This window comes from Mytilus californianus, unplaced genomic scaffold (assembly GCF_021869535.1).
Source record: "Mytilus californianus isolate M0D057914Y unplaced genomic scaffold, xbMytCali1.0.p SCAF_9, whole genome shotgun sequence".
NCBI lineage: Eukaryota > Metazoa > Mollusca > Bivalvia > Mytilida > Mytilidae > Mytilus > Mytilus californianus.
This window is the reverse complement of record NW_026262745.1, coordinates 38,903,375-38,922,036: the sequence shown is the minus strand read 5'-3', so window position 1 is coordinate 38,922,036 and position 18,662 is coordinate 38,903,375. Positions and strand designations below refer to the sequence as shown.

The following is an 18,662-nucleotide window of genomic DNA, read 5'->3' as shown; positions in this document are numbered from 1 at the left end:
TCATAACAGCACTGAAATTTATCAATCTCATTAGAGTACTCCTTAATTAGTAATGCTGACAATTATTCTTCTGTTCACTATATTCTTATTTACAGTATACTAGAAGGTTACTAGCGCAAGCGTAAGAATGAAGGAATCTTATATATAAAGCAGGGTACTACGAAATCAAGGTTTATTAAGACGAGATAGATGGTGTTTTGAAAATATCTGAACGTATTACCTTATTTTTGTCTTAATTTCAGTTTAAAATCATTTATAAGTATAATAACATATAATGATTTTAACGATAGTTTTTATAAAAGACCTTTGATAGATTGGATATTCTATGCATTCAGATACGAGAATTTAAACATCAATAAGACAGCAACCAAACCATAACAGAACCTTTTACTCAAGCTCTTTTATGAACTTGTCTTAGAAACATCTCATATTGAAGGTTGTTTGTTTGTATTGCTTGTTCTTATAGTCTCACATGAAAGAAACCCTCAAGATATGAGAACTATGTCAGCGTTTCTTCTCAAACACAGGAATGCAAAATTCGAAATACCACAAAGACCTTGTAGTTGTTATCAAAACATTAATCAATTGTTTGTATAAAATTTATAAAAACTGATGGCCAATTTTAAATATTGTGTAAACTAAAATGAAACTATATGTGGCTTTTTTTGTTGCAGGGAATATCCTAGTTATTCTTTTCGTGGAGATAAACATATCTTTCTTTGAGATCATGTTTGATCGTTATACACAAGCAAATTTTGCTCACGTGAATTTCACATGAAACTCACCTGAAATTCACGAAAACATTTCAAGTGAGATTTACCTCAAACGAGCTTATACATGAATCTCACGTGAAAAACTTCACGTGAATTTCACGTGAACTTTTCCAAAAACAAAAATTGTATTTTTCATGATTTTAATTAAATTCGAAAATTTAGATGTTATTTGAATAACGTTATTTTTCAAATTGATGTGAATTTCTCGTGAAAAAAAATCATGTGATTTTCATGTGAAATTCACACGAGTTTGACATGAGATTCACGTGAAACTCACATAAACTGATTTCACGTGAGTTTCACCTATAACATGTATAAGCTCGTTTAAGATGAAATTCATGTGAATTTCACGTGAGATTCACATGCATTTAAATTCACGTGAAATTGATGTGAATGAAATTTCCCTGTGTAATCAATATTTTGTTAGACATTGTCTTCAGTCTTTTTTAAAGTAAAGAAATATTTTTTAAATTAATGACATGAAATAAAGAAAATTAGAACAACTAATAGGCAAGTGACAGTTTTCAAAACGACGCTTAGTTAACAACTTTTATGCACCCACCTAACATACGGCTATCATTAGTAAGCTTATTTAACTGTACTTTCTGTTTTGCCCGGTCGTCAATAATTCGTACAGTGCAATTTTCGTTAAATAATCAAGGTCAAAGGCCAGGTCAAAACTGAACATTCCTAAATTTTGGTAGAATTAAACAAAATGCCCTTTTCTAGTACTTGTATGATATTTTTTTTTCTTAAAATTATCTGAACCTGATTGCGCAATATTTACAGAAAATTGCATTTCTTGAAAAAACTTCCAAGAATGATAAAATTGCAATAAAAGCTAAATGATTCCTGAGGTTTGAATATTTATATGACAAAAATAGAATGGATTTATCGTTTATAGGCCAAGAGAATTTTTTCATCATTTTAAACTGCAATTAATATGATATAGGTCAGAATGCAGCCTTCTAGTGAAGTTTTGCAGTTGCCTTAAAAACACCATCTGCAAATAGGGATCATTTTGCTTTTTTTTGGCTTCCTTGTCATATTCTTTCTTCTTTCAACAAAAGAAAAGTAAACCAGATGGTTCAAAGCTGAGCGAATAAAAGACAACAGAACTTTAAACTCAGATATCGATGCAAGATATAAAAAAAGTAAAACAACAAAAATACCGAACTCTAAGGAAATTCAAAACGGAAATTCCATTATCAAATGACAACACCAAAAGCTCAAACACATCATACGAATGGAAAACAATTGTTATAAACCTCGTCTCTCTCTCTCTCTTTCTCTCTCTCTCTCTATAATATAGCGGAAATGTAGGAATCATCTTGTCCTTAAGTCATTTTTCATTTGTTCGTTCCATTCATAAATCAAATAGTTAGTCTAAAAAAACTTTGTAATGAGCAATATTCCGCCTACATTGCTTGGTAGATTTTGGTGAAGTTCAAAGTTTAAAAGTGCACATATGGAGGTTGTACATGAAGGGATTTTTGTCTTCAAAAAGAATTAAAAATAGTAAGCACTTCAAATTTACCATAACATACCTGCTTTTAAGCTATCTCATAAAGTTACCCGCACTCTAATTAAAATCTGATCTCTGATTTCGTCATCCTCATACGATATATGAGCAGGCGAGTCGTGGTAGATCTGAATTTTAGTCAGGTTATTTTAACCTACTAGTATGTTTTTTACACTTATACATACCATTTTGTACGTTTTTTTCATGTCAATTAATATCACTTATTATTGTTTTAAGATCTTCGCACTAAAATCAATTAAAACATTGATAAATTCAACCACAATTTTCATTTCTCACAATTGTATAAATATTTTAGAATAAAATAACTTCATTTTAACTATATATATTCTTAACGTCCATGAACTATCTTTTAAAATATGCCAATATTTAATCAATGCTTGACAGACGATCTACTAAAATAGCGCTCTGTTTTTCTGAATACCTTAAATGAAAATATTAATATGTTGCACATCGACATTGAAATTTACATGCTAAACCATGAGCAAATAAATTTGAAAGGAAAGTGGTTCAAATGCATTTGTATTTCACTTTCTATTAAGCAAATTAATTTGCAACATGTGCTGAAGTAAACATTAATATCAAAACTGCTTTGTTTGGTAAGAGGTTGACTATTCAGGAAGTGTAAGTATTGTTATAGCGAATTGCTAGAATTTCCAAATCAAAAAAAATAATGTAAGTAAATATGATTGCAACATGTCTCGATTTATTTACAAGCAATTACGTAGTTTGATAGGATTAAATACTTCGGCCAGTTATAAAGAACATTTTCAGCGACTAGCTTATAATAGCTTTCACTTCAGTATAAGCTACCAAGAAAACATATAAATATTGAAAAAATTTCGCTCCCAAACCTTTGCCCTAAAAGCATGAATTTCCTGCGTATTATATCCTTTTAACCTTTTTACACTTTTAAGATTTATGTTTTTTCAACCTAATATTGACTACATACAATTTGTTTTAACATAGAACAGCTAAAAAGGATATCTTTTTGCAGATGACGGTATTTTGGGCAACTGCATGGGTTGTTATAATTGGCTGTTTAAATAACAAGAAGCGTAATTGCAGTAATTTGATGATGTCAAAAACATCCTAAGCACCAAATAAAATATGTTATTTGGTTTTATGGTGAATATCAATTGAATCACAGACAAAAAGTTTGGTTTTCACGCATTTTTATCATTTTCACAGGAATTTCTGGAAAACGGCGCTATTTGTTAAAAATCCGATATTGATATTTCAAAGTGCTTTTGATAAGTAACTATCATTATCTGTTCTATTTCCATACAAAATATCATTATTCAGAAGACAGAATATGCAAAAATGCTGACATCTTGTATAATTAGAAATTGTCTGTCCTTGACCTTTCATCGTGATTTGACGGAAATTGCACCATACGAATATTTGACGGCCGGGCAAAAAAGATAGTAAAGATTATGTGCTTTCGAATGGTATATGGTTTAGCCGTATGTTATATGGTTGCATTAAAAATGAAATTTTATGGTTAATGTCACTCGTCTATAATTTGGATTCAATAAAAAGTATATTTGGCTTTTATTGTTTCCCATACAATGCCTTCGGTACAATACAATGTCATCATAGCTTTGTGGATATCCGTGCAAATGTATTTAGTGCACACCAAAAGTATTGACTAGAAAATTGAAAGATGTAAAAATCAAGCAATATAATTAGACGAAGAGTTGTAAATATGTCAATAGAGTTTGAAAATTAGGTCCTTTTACTTGTTCTTTTGTGGTGGGGAATATTTTTGTATGAAGAATTTACCTGAACCAATTATTGTAAAATAAATTATTATTAGTAAATATTACACGTAGCTTCGTCTTCGTACTTTTGTCATCAGTTTGAAAACAATTGCATATGACTTTAGTTTAAAAAGTAGTTATTGTCCAAAATTATAACGATGGAATAGTACAATATTACTTTGCAGTAAAATATGGGATTCGGAAACATATTTTGAAAAAACTCTAATAAATCCGCCTCTCTCATAAGACTTTGGATTTAGTACACTGACAGAAACTTCAAATTAGGTGTATCGGATAATAATTTTGATAATTATTTTGATTAATTTTATCAATTCTAATTTGATTTAAGAAATAATTCGTGGCAGCCGTAGATTTTTTTTTATTTAAACATGGGTTGGGCATTTATATTCGATTATTTTATTCCGAGAAATAGTAAAATACGAATATAAATGCCCAACCCATGGTTGAATGAAAACAAATCTACGGATGCCATGAATTATTTCGAATCTTATAAGACAAATACGGTATTTTTTTTGTTAACCGTGAAAGGCCCGTACACACGATACTGTTTTGGCCGATCCGTTTTACCCCCAATATAATAATATTAATAATATAATATTCTTCAATAATAAATTTTAAAAGCTCACATTTTTCACCTAAGAATGTTCTTTTTATCTAATTTTATTACATTTTGAGGCGTACAAGAAGCCTGGAAACGCTACGTGTGAACATTTGACATCGGAGGCATACATATGACCTAAACATGTTTAGTTGACAACGAAAATAACAACATTTGGCGGATTTATTCCACAGAAATAATAATTAAAATCGGCTGATTTGTTTATTTTTGCATTATAATAGAGATAACCGTATTGCACTTGAAGCTTAACATACGTAAACGTAGATTTTACTGTCGCAAATTGAGTTTACCTGGTCGTATAAATAACCTGGGAGTAACGCAGAACAGCCAATTTTGTGTAATAATGCGTTTGCGGTAAAAGTAGTTATACTGTGATTATACGGATTATACTGGTTGACTATACATTGGTCTATATGTCGTCATATTAGAATTATTATTTATCAACCTACTCGAAATATTTCTTACAGAAAATAATGTTTACCATTTTCTTTATTGACCTTGTTGCCATCTTAAAACATAAATTTTGAACAAGTCCTCTCATCGAGGTCAGATAGATGTAGATATAGGAAGATGTTATTGTCTTGTTATAATACATTTCCTGTGTGATCTGATAAGAATAGGAGTACGATACAGATACTGATACACGTTTTTATGAATTGTAATGTATTGAAAAGACATATCGAAGAGATGTTTGAAGGTAAAATTTTGTTTTATGTTAATTCAACGGAGGAAGTCTAATTGTTATCTAGTAAATTAAAGCTTAACGTATCATATATTAATCAAAAAAGTATAACAAAATACCGATCCCCGAGCTAACTTAAAATCTGCGAAAATCAAACGTTAGACTTTATAAATCAACGATACGAATAGAAAACAATTGTCATATTCCTGACTTGGTACAGGCATTTTCAGAAGACCTAGTTGTATAGCTAGCCAAACACCCCATTTGTATGACAGTTGTTTAAAGTTCCGTTATATTGAAACAATTGGGCGAGCAATCCAAAACAGACATAATGGGTTAATGTGACAACAATTAAGATCAAGCAGCCAAAACTGTGTAAACATACATCACAGACATAAAACACAAATGACTAAAGCATTCAAACAAACATACAAATAAATCTATCACAGACGCAGCAAAAAAGTTGTTGTAGTTGATAGTAAAACTTGACAAAGACGCCAACAAAAAATAATTTTGTAAGGTTGATAGTTCATCTGACAAAGACACCAACAAGAAAGTTTTAATAGTTGATAGCACATAGTACACACTTTCTCGATAAAGTTCAAATTAAGTAAAATATGATAACAAGAGTAAACAAAATGAAATAAAAATCTCGTGCATCCGAATCGCATCTCTTGACCCATCTGCACCTGGAACGCCCAAAATAAAAAACCCGATAACTGGATGCATTAATCTTATATTCGAGAGTTAGTTTTTATGTTCCCGATAAAAACTTTTATACAAGAAGCCTCAAATCTGTAGCTAGACAAAATTCATAATTCAGTTGGAATTAAACTATTATACTGAACATCATATTAGACTTAAAGCCATTATATTTGGGGTTTTGAGGTCTAAATTTATCTTATAAACAGCCCTTAAAGAATTTAGTAAATATATATCTAAAATTTACTTTCAATAATCTGTGCAGATGATGTATGATTATTTCCTCTATTTCCGAATCTTTCAGACCATGGTAGTACTTTTTTACACTTTTAATGTTCTCCAAAGCATCCGTCCATTCGTTGTCATACAATTCACCGTACTTCTCACCAATTTTCATTGGACGATTAGGATTAGATCTGTAATAGCTGGATTTCCTTTCGTTAACTTTTCACCTGCAACACTGCTCAATCTAACAAAGATGGAGAAGATATTCAACCGAACAAAACACATTAACTTTATCTGCTTGCTATTTAGCTACAAATGTAATTGAACAAAGTTTATGTTTTCAGAGCGTTGAAATATATTCAATTTGTCGTTTGAAACCTCTTCAAGATCCATGAACAAACGTTATTGTGTTTTAATGTGATCTTTTGGAACCATAAGCTGGAATAGCAGTTAAAGAACAATTTGCACTCTTTCCGACGAGTTTTATTTATTTATGCAACAAATTAATTAAATAAACGCGATACCAGAACTAGCCATCGGTAGCGCTTTCTTTTGACGGCAGTTGAGATATTGATATCTGGATTATGTCACCCCACTAGATTACGTCATAATAATTATTGTTAACATTTGAAATGGCTGTTATCATAACTCTGGGCAGCAGTAGACCTCATTTTTGTACCATATGGACAGTTGTTTTCATTTGTTTGTAACTATATAAAGAGGTGCTCACCATTGAAACAAAACTGTTTTCTAGATAATTAAGGATTAGAGAAATATTTTACCACGTATTCCACTTATACTGACACATACGAAAATTCGTAAAAGAAACCTGCAAACGTCCGGCTTTTGGAGTTCAATACCACAGCTTATCTTCGAATGTATTATCTATCACGACTTTGAAAAACTGCAACTTGAAACCTTAGTTTGTAAATCTTAGAAATTTGTTTTCGGACGTTCAATGTATGTTTGACACCAGTATATATCACGTTCTTAATCATCTGATAATACATAGAATAAATGTATGATAATACAATTATTCTAAATGGATTTGCGACTGACGGACGTCGATGATCAACTATTGCCTCTAATTTAACAATTTATATTTACAATGTAAATTTTTGCAAAATATATAAAATTGACACGTAGAAATTTCGTTTAAAATTGTACCGATATGAAAAAATATAATTAAGGTCATGTAGTAAAATTGTTTATTTCCTTTCTTTGAAATGTAAAAGTTTTTATAGGTTATATCAGAGAAAAAAAATATAATTTTTTTCTCAATCTATGAATGCACTAAATCTGAAGTTACTGTATAAAGCTACAACTAACATGCAAAATACCAATTTCATCAGTTTTGTAGAACGGTGATTACTATATATTTTCTGCATATTTTAATCATTTGCCTAATAAAAACTGTTTTTTTTATCAACTTTACAAATCTTGTTTGAGCATTAAAAGGAGTAATCCTACGTTGTATAAAAATAATCATAACATAAGCACACATCAGAATATTTTTACATCGTTGGCTGATGTTGGTGTTGCTCAGTCTTTAATTTTCTATGTTGTGTTGTGTGTACTGTTGTTTGTCTCTTGGTTTTTATCTTTTTTAGCAAGTTTTAGTCAGTTTATTTTTGACTTATGAGTTTGAATATCCCTTTGGTATCTTTCGCCTCTCTTTGGCATGCAAATTTATTTTTCAAAGTTTTAACTTTCTTTACATGTTATTTGAAATGAATACATGAAGGGAAATGTGGTATGATTTTCGATGAGACTACTATCCAAAGAGTCAAAATAATAACATTAACAGTACCATTTGTTCTACACCAATTGAAAACCTAAATCGTATTAAAAAACGAAGAGCTTATACACCAAATATGGTGTATATTTAAGCAGTCATATTTCAACAATAAGCAAAACTCATACCGTATAGTCAGCAATAAAACCGAAACCTGGTACCTTTGATAACTATATATAGTTAGTAATAAGAGGCAACAACTTGTCAAATTTTGAAACAGTTTAAACAAGAAAGAAACATCGGCCTGATTCATGACAAAACAATAAACACAAAGTGAATTTAACAGACGACAACCAATGACAACTACTTAACTACAGGCTCCTGACTTAGGACAGACACAATGAAATTGCGATTGGGTTAAACTACATATACAACGAATACTACATTACATCTTTAATTATTTGGGTTTAAAAAAAATAGTGTGAATGAATTCAGAAACAGTTAAACAAATCGTATTTGTTTTTTGTTTTAAGTTGTTTTTATTTTTATTAATTTAAATTTGTACATTTTTGGTTTTTTTTTGCTCACGACTGTGCATAATGAATGTTATCTATAAACACCTGATGTGTGCAGGAAAATCTTATCAATTAATTTTTCCAATACAGATTTGGAAAATGGCCATAAAAACTGCTTAATGTTATTCTATGAATTTAAGTACAAATACCCAAGTTTTTTTTCAGAGCAAAGGTCTGTTCCGGTTGACACAAGGTGTTTAGAAGTGATTTAGACGATTTCTTAAAAATATTTACACACGAGTGACTACTTAAGTCGACAAGCATTGTCCAAATAACAACAACGGCAAATTTATATAGATACTAGCTTGTACTAACTACAAGGTATAAAATTAATATAAAGAGATCAAGGCTTAACATTGTACTCAATTTTAGAGAAAACAAAGTATCATACATAATCCTGTTATCCATTCTGATTGAAAATCAGATTATTGAAATAATACAAACCTCGTTTGTAGATCGTCATTCTCTTTACAAAGGACCATAATTACTTCTTCTTGGTTATCGATCGCATCTTTTTGGTGACAATTCATCTTTTCTAGATTTGTTATTACTTCATCTTTCTGATTTAATTGATGAAAATCTTGTTGTATTCTACAATCAATATAGTCAATTACTACTTTTGTCAATTAAATTTGTTTAAAAGTTTAGCGTGCAACTTGAACAAAAAGCCAACCAACCATCCACTAGTTTTATCGAAACTATCTTTATTTTGCAATGGTATCGATATTGTAAATTTTTTGGGTTTTTCTTAAATGCTTCCTTGCTAATATTCAATCATGTTTTTTTACTATTTTATTTGAAAATTTTGTTATCATAACTCAGTATGTACTATCTGTGCCTATTGATCAAACTGTATGTTTAATATAGTCATTAAGCTAATTCTTAGTTTTATTTAATTCTATTTTTGAATGTTCATCGTATGGTTTGCTGTTTCACATATCTTCATTATCTCCTTCCCCTTCTCTCTCTGTATAAATAATTTATAAAGCCATGCCTGATTGTGTCAAATATAATAAAAATTGCACTTTGCAGATTTCACGTAACCTACATGTCTGTTTAAAACCATTTGAGATATTTCTACATCAATTTTAAGTCCATTTTGTCGGGAACGTTTTTTTGTCATGACCTGCGTCAGGTTACGGGTTGACAGAGACTCTATAGAATTTTGCTTATCTTGACCATCATAATGCAATGATATATTTGTAACCGAGGCTACATTTTCAAAAGATATTACCAGATTCATACTGCATTTGTATTTTTCGTATCTACCTGAGTTTTAAGTCATCCATCTCCTTACAAACAAGTTGATACCTTTCTTCAGTCTGATTATTTTCGAGTTGATATCGACGTGTCCTCTCTTGTAAATCCTTAAATTGTTGATTAACATCATAATTTAAATCTTCCTGTTTTTGCAGTTGTTCTTTTCTTGTCTTTATTTAATTCTTTAACCCAAGTCTATAACATCAAGATGAATTACTTAGAAAAGTAAAAATTCAGTTTAATTTATCTTAGAACACTCATTTTTTGTTAATCAACTGTTCAAAAAATGTGAAATCTTGTTCGAAATACTAATGTTTTTCTTAAGCTTCTAGGTATGTATATTTTCAGATTTAGCATGGTGTCTTTCATGATTTATAACAGTAACTGTGTCGATGCCACTCTGGTTGACGTTCTGTCCCCGAGGTTTTCACTATTCTATTAATAAGCACTTCTACATTAATTTGAAATTTCTGCATGGAGTAATTGTTCTGAGAATCAACTATTCATACAAAGAAATATCATTCGATACACAATTGTCATAAAAATCTTGATTCTAAATAACAAAAAGATGTGGTATGATTGCCAATGAGTTAAATATCCACCAAAGTTGAAATGAAGTTGATATTGGCAATTAAAGGCATTCGTACGGTCTTCAAAAATGAGGAAAATGCATATACTAGTTTTCAATTTTCAGGACGCTTTTTCTAAAGGAAATTTGATCTTTATCAACATAATATTTTAGTGTTGGTTTTTTATGCAGAAATTTATATAACTATTTTTCTACTTCGCAAGTACAATTTGTATTCCTTAGAGTATTATACTGACTGAATATTTCGCCACCATGCTTTAGTCAGACAAAAACTTTAACATCCGCGAGTCTAAAAACATGATTTTTCAAAGTCAACACGAACTGTAAATAGAAAATAAACAATTATGAATTTCATGTGTTCAACGCGCTTGTTTTATTCAAACTTCATCATGAATGCTCAAACACAAACATATGGAAGCCTAGGATGTAGAAACCGCGGTTGGTTAAAACAATTTGTTCATCTACACAAACTAAATTGAGCTTAGAAAATCAATCATAAACCTGAAATAAGTTTAGAATAACAATCGCGATAGATTTCCTCGGATTTTCCAGGAAATAAAATATACACATGAGGAATGTAATAATATTGTGTGAAAAAAAAGTAAACTAACAAAAATACCGAACTCCGAGAAAATTCAAATCGGAAAGTCCCTTATCACATGGCAAAATCAAAAGCTCAAACACATCAAACGATTGGAAAAAAACAACTGTCATATTCCTGACTTTTACAGACATTTTCTTATGTACAAAATGGTGGATTTAACCTGGTTTTATAGCTAGCTAATCCTCATACTTGTATGACAGTCGCATATAATTCCATTATATTGACAAAAATGTGTGAACAGAACAAACAGACATAATAGGTAAAAATGTCAAAAATAGAGGTAAAGCAGTCAACATTGTCTTATAATCTTAATTACTATAAAAACATAGGCCTTAACATGAAACATATGTAACAATTAAATTGAGAAAACTAACGGCTTAATTTCTAACAAAAAAATTTCAGAAAATCAAAAATGACGGACATGAATCAACGACAACCACTGACATACAGGTTCCTGACTTGAGACATGATCCTGACTCGGGACAGGCACATACAGAATGTGAATAAAGATAATTCTATCCTGTTTGGGGCTGTAACTTTCAATACGTTATTAGAATATGTCAGCATCAAGTACGGTATACTAGTATTCAAAATTTAAAAGTTCAAATTTATAAATTTGACATCAAAAGTGATATTGTCTTCTTTTCTAATTTTCAGTCCTTTAAAAAGCTACTGCTCAAATATAAAAGACTTATAAATGTACTACACTAGACGTGCGTTTCGTCTGCATAAGAAACACTATTGGCGCTCGAATGAAAACAGTTGCAGCAGTTTCTGCTTACCCTTCCGGAGCACATGAGACCACTTCCGATTTTGGTGCGGATCGTGTTGCTCAGTTTTTAGTTTTCTATGGTTTGTTTTGTATACGGTTGTTTGTCTATTGTATAAATAAGAAGATGTGATATGAATGCAAATGAGACAACTCTCCATCTCTCCATCTACTGTTCTTTTTCTTTCTTTTTTTGCCATGGGGTTATCAGTTTATTTTCGACTGATGAGTTTTTTTTGCATTTGTCTTTAATTTTTCGTATTTTTTTGTGCTTAACATCGATCCGGGAATTAAATCCATTTAAATTTGTTTTGGTTTTTTTGTTCTAATATTCTGGTGTTACATCACTGCTGCAGGTAAGGGTAACATTTTGTTTGGGCGCTTACAAACAACCCCGCCACATTATTTGTGTATCTGTTTAAGCCCTAAAGTTGTTATCAAGTAGTTGGGGTTGGTTGGTAAGAACCATTATTGGATTGTCGTTTATTGTTTGAGTATGAATCAATAAACTAAAGATACCTTTCAAAAATTATTGACTATACAGTTGATTTTCTGTTTTGAACTATATCACATTTCGTCATTCCGGGACCTTTGATAGACGTATACCCTGTTTGGATCAGGTTTTGGATTTCCGAATATTTAGGCTTCTAGTGTCACTGATTTAACACTACTTGTCGAGATGCACATGTTGTGCGGTGAACTTTGCACCTTTAATGAAATGAACTTTATGGATTTTCCTCGTTGTTGATTATCGTAATGTGACATGTAGTTTTGGTGAAATGTGGTTTTTTGGGGAAAGTGATCTCATTGGAAATTTTACCGTATCTTTTAACTTTTATATTGTTAAATAGGTCAGCTATCTACAATCCAGTAATTCATGAAGTTAAGACATGTCGTTTTACTCAATCAAATTCTGTCCAATCCCTTTTCAAGTAATGCTGTACATTAATCAAGTGATTACTGTATGTAAATATCTGCAGGTGTACATTGTGTAAAGAAAAGAAACCGAATGCAACAGAAGAGTCTTAGTAGGACTGAAAAGCTGTAGCAGATGTGTTTAACAATTGACTAAATGAATTACCATTATCAAACAATGGATCAATAAACTTTTTTGAGACCGCGGTGACCAGTGATCTAAGTATTCCTACTACTGTATCACTAGCCAGTAAACACTGACGTTATTAGATCCATATCCGCACTTATAGAAGGTGCGTTCGACTATAATCTTAATTGGGTACGATTGCCAGTTTTCGATGAAAATATTTGGTTAGTTAAAAAGTTGTTTGACAATAATGAATTACTACTTTAAAATAATAATCTGACTTACATGTTTTTCTTCTGTTCCTCGATAAAATGTATGAGTTGTTTACTGGTTCTGTTTGTCTCCGTCTGTGTATTTGTAAGGTCTTCCAATTTAACCTTTTCACTTTGAAGGACGTTTTGTATGAAAGCACTTACAGGAGAAAAATTAAAAGATTACAAAAACAAGTAAAATATAAAATTAATTTCTTTTACCTTAACATTATTTCACTCAGCAATCTAAAAGTTGTCAAATCCTATACTAAATATAACATTATAGAGTGTTATCATTACTTTAGACAATTTTCAACATACATATTTCTAAAATTCATGTTGTTATTCAGCACCTCATTTTGCCAAAGAATGCGTTTTGCTAAAACATATTGCTAATTTGACATGGTATCGTAAAAAATTCTTCCGAGTACGTTGCTAACAAAAATAAATTAATTTACACAGGAAAGAAAAAATTAAGCCTCACTACCAACATTTTTTTTTTATTCAAGAATGTCTTTTATACACGATTTAAAAATAATAATTTTGAAAATTGATCAATCTGTTTTGGGTGATATGTTTAGAAATAAACAGTACTTTTGTTAGAATCTTTAAGTAAGGACATGTTGCTAGGATACTGTGAATTTTAAAAATGAAGATTAAAAGACACCCTAAAATGACCCTTGTGTGTAATAAATTCAGGAGAAATTGCCCCTATCTCTTAAGAGAACTATGTCTCTCTAGTACATCAGAGTTGAAAAAAGATGATTTCAACGGTGCAACATTGCCTTACAACCTACGCAAGTAAGAATAATTTATTATCTTCATTTCTTATATTTCATCACTGTTCATGAAGAATACCGCAAGTTACTTGTCTGACGTTCATGAAATTGAAATAAATTGAAATAGGTATACTTGGAGCACTATTCAAATGCAACATAGTTTGTAACGTTCATTTTGATTGGATAACGTCACCAATTTTCATGGCATCTATTCACAATGGATGCTATGAAAACGTACGCGCAAGCGCAGACGACGTATGGCAGATTTTAAATGTATGATTTGACGTTGTTTTCTGTCAGTTTCATTAGAATGGAGATAACAATATTGTATTTTAAGCTCCGACGGCATCAATTGGTGATTTGATGGTCGCAAATACCCGTTTACTGTCTCCGATAACGCGTCGCCAGTAAATTTAATTTGCAACCATCAAATCACCAATTGATGCCGTCACATACTTCTCACATTTTGTCCCGAAACCCAAACTTATTCTAATCCATCCTTTCCCAATGTTTCATCCAACAATACAAATGTCTTGATGATTCTCGGAGTTATTTTAATTTTTTGTATCCTCTTTAATAACAACTAAAATATGATATTTTTTGAAATGTAAAATATCAGAAATGAAAAATTATAGTAATAACAGTACTTTCACAAAAATATTATTTTTTATAACGTTAAAATATAAATTAACATACAGACTTTCATTCAGTTTTCGGATATGATCCAATACAAAGTCCATAACATCTGAAATGGAACTGCTATCAGTTGGCAGGGAAACCTTAACTCCCGATAAAATTCTTGACCCCATATGTACAATAGATTCTTCTGGAGGATTTAATGATCTTAACATCTCCAATTTTCCTTCTGCAATTTTTCTGAAATAAATCTATTTTCATCATGGCGTGTACTTTGAAATTTGTTAAAAAGAAGTCTTCTGTGGTAGCCTTGTTAAATTAGGACTTTCAACAGCGAGTATTCGTTCATCTTACCGAATAACGTTTCCATTTTACAACTTGCACGGTTTGTAAGAATATGTTCAAATGCAGCTGACTTTTTTGTTTTGTTTCAAACTTTTTAAATTATAAACGATAATTCAATAACAAATTTTAAAATCCTTGCTATGTTTTAGGAGAAATAAAATTTTCATAATGATTGTGATACTAATGTCGATGTAAAGAGCTGAAGTTTTATACTCACGTCTGCGTTCTTATCATTTCATCAGTCTCTTTTTTCAATCGTTTAACTTCTTTTTTCACACATTCTAACTGTTCCAAATTTGAATTTTTATTTCTGTATCAAAAGAAAACAAAACAAACATGAATGTTTATCACACGCATCATATGTTAACTTTCAGGTTAAGTTATTTTCCAAATTTTCATTGTGCTTTCACTACGTAATATATTTGTCATTTGTTATTGTCTCTTCATCAAAGAAAATATTACTATATAAAAATCGTGCCTCCAAATCGCTTTTTCTGGATATCCTTCCTTAAGAACACGTCTACCTCACAATTTCAATGATTGGAAAAGAACCTGTTTTTGCTTTTACTTTTCTTTACGGAAAGTTACATATGAAAAATATCGACGACGATGAGGGATAGTGGTGCATCGTGTGGAAAAATTAGCTTTTAATACTGTTGCAATATTTAAATGATTAAACTTCAAAATATTAATCATCTTAAAAATTTTATGAAATCAAAGTTGAATATAAGTTACACCTCATGGCAATATTTTGCTGATCTTCGTTTACTTTAAAATGAATACTTGTTAGAACTTTTGAAAGGGTATCGGGATCAGCACGAGGTTTTCTTGTGTAACACTTTTTTTATATTTTTTGCTATGAATATGATATCAAATATGAAGAAATTGATCGAAATCCTCTTTCTATGCGTATTTATATGAGAGGATGTTCGATAAATGATTTTGTACTTTCCCCCCTCGTAAAGGGTTTTGATGTATAAACGAAATTACTGGATGCATTTATCCACATTTATGTCACATTAGATTGTTTGCATGCACACGAATTTAAAGGGGTATTATTATAATAAAAAAAGAAGATATGGTATGACTGCAAATGAGACAACCCTCTACAAGAGATGAAATTACGTAGAAGGTTCTTACATGTGGTAGGTCGGCTGTATTCTGGTATCTAAAAGAGTAAGTGTTTTCCTTTAAGTGTATTAAATCATGGAGATAAACAGGACAATCTTTATTAATAATTTTGAAAACTTCAATAGCCAATGATCGCATTCTTCTTATTTTTAAACATGGTAATTTTGATTTGCAGAGTAGATCTTCATAACTTGCTGAATAGTCTTCATAGATAAATCTTATTGCTCTTTCTTGAATTTTCTCTATCATTTTTGTGTTAACCTCCCCACAAAAGTGTCAAACTAGTGGGCAGTAATTAAAGTTGGACATTATGAAAGAATAATAAATTGTTAATTTTTCCAAGTTTAGTCAGGTGTTTTCCAATTCTTTTAATACATTTAGCTGTTTAGATGCTTTTTTTTTACATATTATAGAGACATTTTCATTGAAATTTAGTTTAAAATCTATTGTTACACCTAGAAGTTTAATGTTATCTTCACATTCTATATCATCACCTTCTAATTTAAATATTAAGTTTTTGTCTTTACTTTTTTTACCTACAGCTATCGCTTGAAATTTTTCTGGATTAGCTTTCATTTTATTTATTGAGAACCAATTAATCAAAATTTTGCTTTCATCTTCTAGAGTATTAATTAATCTAGCTAAGTCTTTATCTGCGTATGAAAGGGTGTTGTCATCTGCATAATTATAGAGTTCACTTTCATGAATAAAATAGAAAATATCATTTAAAAAAATATTAAATAATGTTGGCCCCTGTATAGACCCTTGTGGCACCCCTTTAAACATTGATTGCCAGTAGCTTGAATTATTACCTACTTTAACACACTGTTTTCTATTAGTTAATCAACTTTCCAAAGGTTTAAGAGAATAGGGGGAGACACCATAGGATTTTAATTTTAGTAGGAGGAGGTCATGGGGTAGGCAATCAAAAGCCTTGGACAAGTCCATTAATATAGCTGATACATATTTATTCTGATCTAAAGCCTTTTTCCAATCTTCAATTATTTTTAATAAAGCGGTTTGGCATCCATATCCTTTTCGAAAAGCTGACAGAAAAATGTGAAAAAAAAGAATTTAAATATTTCACAAGTTGAGTTTCTATAGACCTCCCAATTTTTTTATAAATCATGGGCAATATACTTACAGGTCTTTAATTTCCTTTATCTAGAGTGTTTGATTTTTTATGCAGAGGTATTACTTGTGCTTCCTTTAATTTATCTGAAAAAAACAGCTTGAAAGTCGTTTACGGAAATTGTTTGTTCATAAAATGTTAAAGAATTCAAATCACTAACGCCTCTTTTCTCATTCAAACATGGATCGCATTAGCCAGACACAGAATTAAGCAAGCAACAACCAATCAATCAATCAATCAATCAATCAATCAATCAATCAATCAATCAATCAATTAATCAATCATTCGCCATATATTCTATGTTTATGGAAGAATTGGAAACTTTCAAGATAAAAGAGTTCAACTATATCTTTTAAAAAATCTTGATGGTACTTTTTACGCCAATTCTAGCAGGTTGTAGTGATGCATAAACGACTTCATTGACGTTTTAAAATGTTTGTGTTATAGGTGTTAGACCACCAATTCAAAATCCCTATCTATTCAACCAAATTTTGCAATTTTCACAGCTTTCTTAATTTTTTACCTTAAGTTTTACTTCATAGAAACCAGGTATATCCTAAATTGTACATGTATCACCTTTATACATGCCAATTTTCAACCCATGTTTAAAATCTTCTAAGAAACAATTGCCCATCACAAGACAAGTAATACTAAAATAACTCCTGGTTTTCTAGAAATCTTAAATTAGTGTACTATGGAGCGCATTGCTCCTCAATTTTTAATGCAAACTCATAGACAAATAATATTTGACTCAAAATGGTCTAAATATATTTCTATTCCACCAAAAGTTTCATTTCTGCAAATTTGTTGGTTAGTTTAAGTAAACAATGATATCAAAAGCACTATTTTGTGTCAGAGAAGGGCTACTTTTAAATACGTTCTAAATTGGAGGGAGTGAATTGGTGGTCTGACACCTAAAGAGACAAACAAGTTTTTAGAAGTCTTTTGATTTGCTTAATTCTTAATCCTTGGTCAATTTGTAGTAAAAACAGTCCTATCTGAGCATAATGCGACTTATATTGCAAATTCACAGCTCAATTTAAACTGACTGTCATGTATGACTTTAATAGAAAATACTTGAAAATTTAATTTCAGACTACAGAAACATAAACTTTCAAAATCAAGATCAATTTTGGTATATTTTTCCTTGTTCATCCTACTGCTTTAAAGACTTTCCACAATTTTTACAATGAATTTAGTAAAAAGTCAAAGGTATTGAAGTGTTAAGGAATATTGACCCCCCTTTTTTCACCAGGTGTCAGTAATGGTCCATTAATTAATCAATAGTGCATTAATGGCCATGAATCTATTTTAATTCACTGTCAGTCAAGAAAATTTAAGGTAGAAAACTTTCCTTTGAGACAATTAATGGAATTGTGATGAGTTTATGCAGTGTTTACATTAAGCTATGCTATCTGCCAAATACATGGAATGACGCAATGATATAACGAGTAAAAATCAAATAATTTCATAAAATCTTAATGACAAT

At 30.5% G+C, this 18,662-nt stretch overlaps 1 long non-coding RNA gene across 1 annotated transcript; it reads right to left on the bottom strand.

Annotated features, from left to right (window-relative positions):
• Nucleotides 1-6,452: 6,452 nt before the first annotated feature.
• LOC127715497 (uncharacterized) lies at nt 6,453-10,235 on the bottom strand. Its single transcript, XR_007988449.1, has 3 exons — nt 9,905-10,235; nt 9,080-9,226; nt 6,453-6,569 (listed from the first exon to the last, which is right to left on the bottom strand). It is a non-coding gene; the product is annotated as an uncharacterized LOC127715497 (long non-coding RNA).
• Between the last annotated feature and the right edge of the window lie 8,427 nt (nt 10,236-18,662).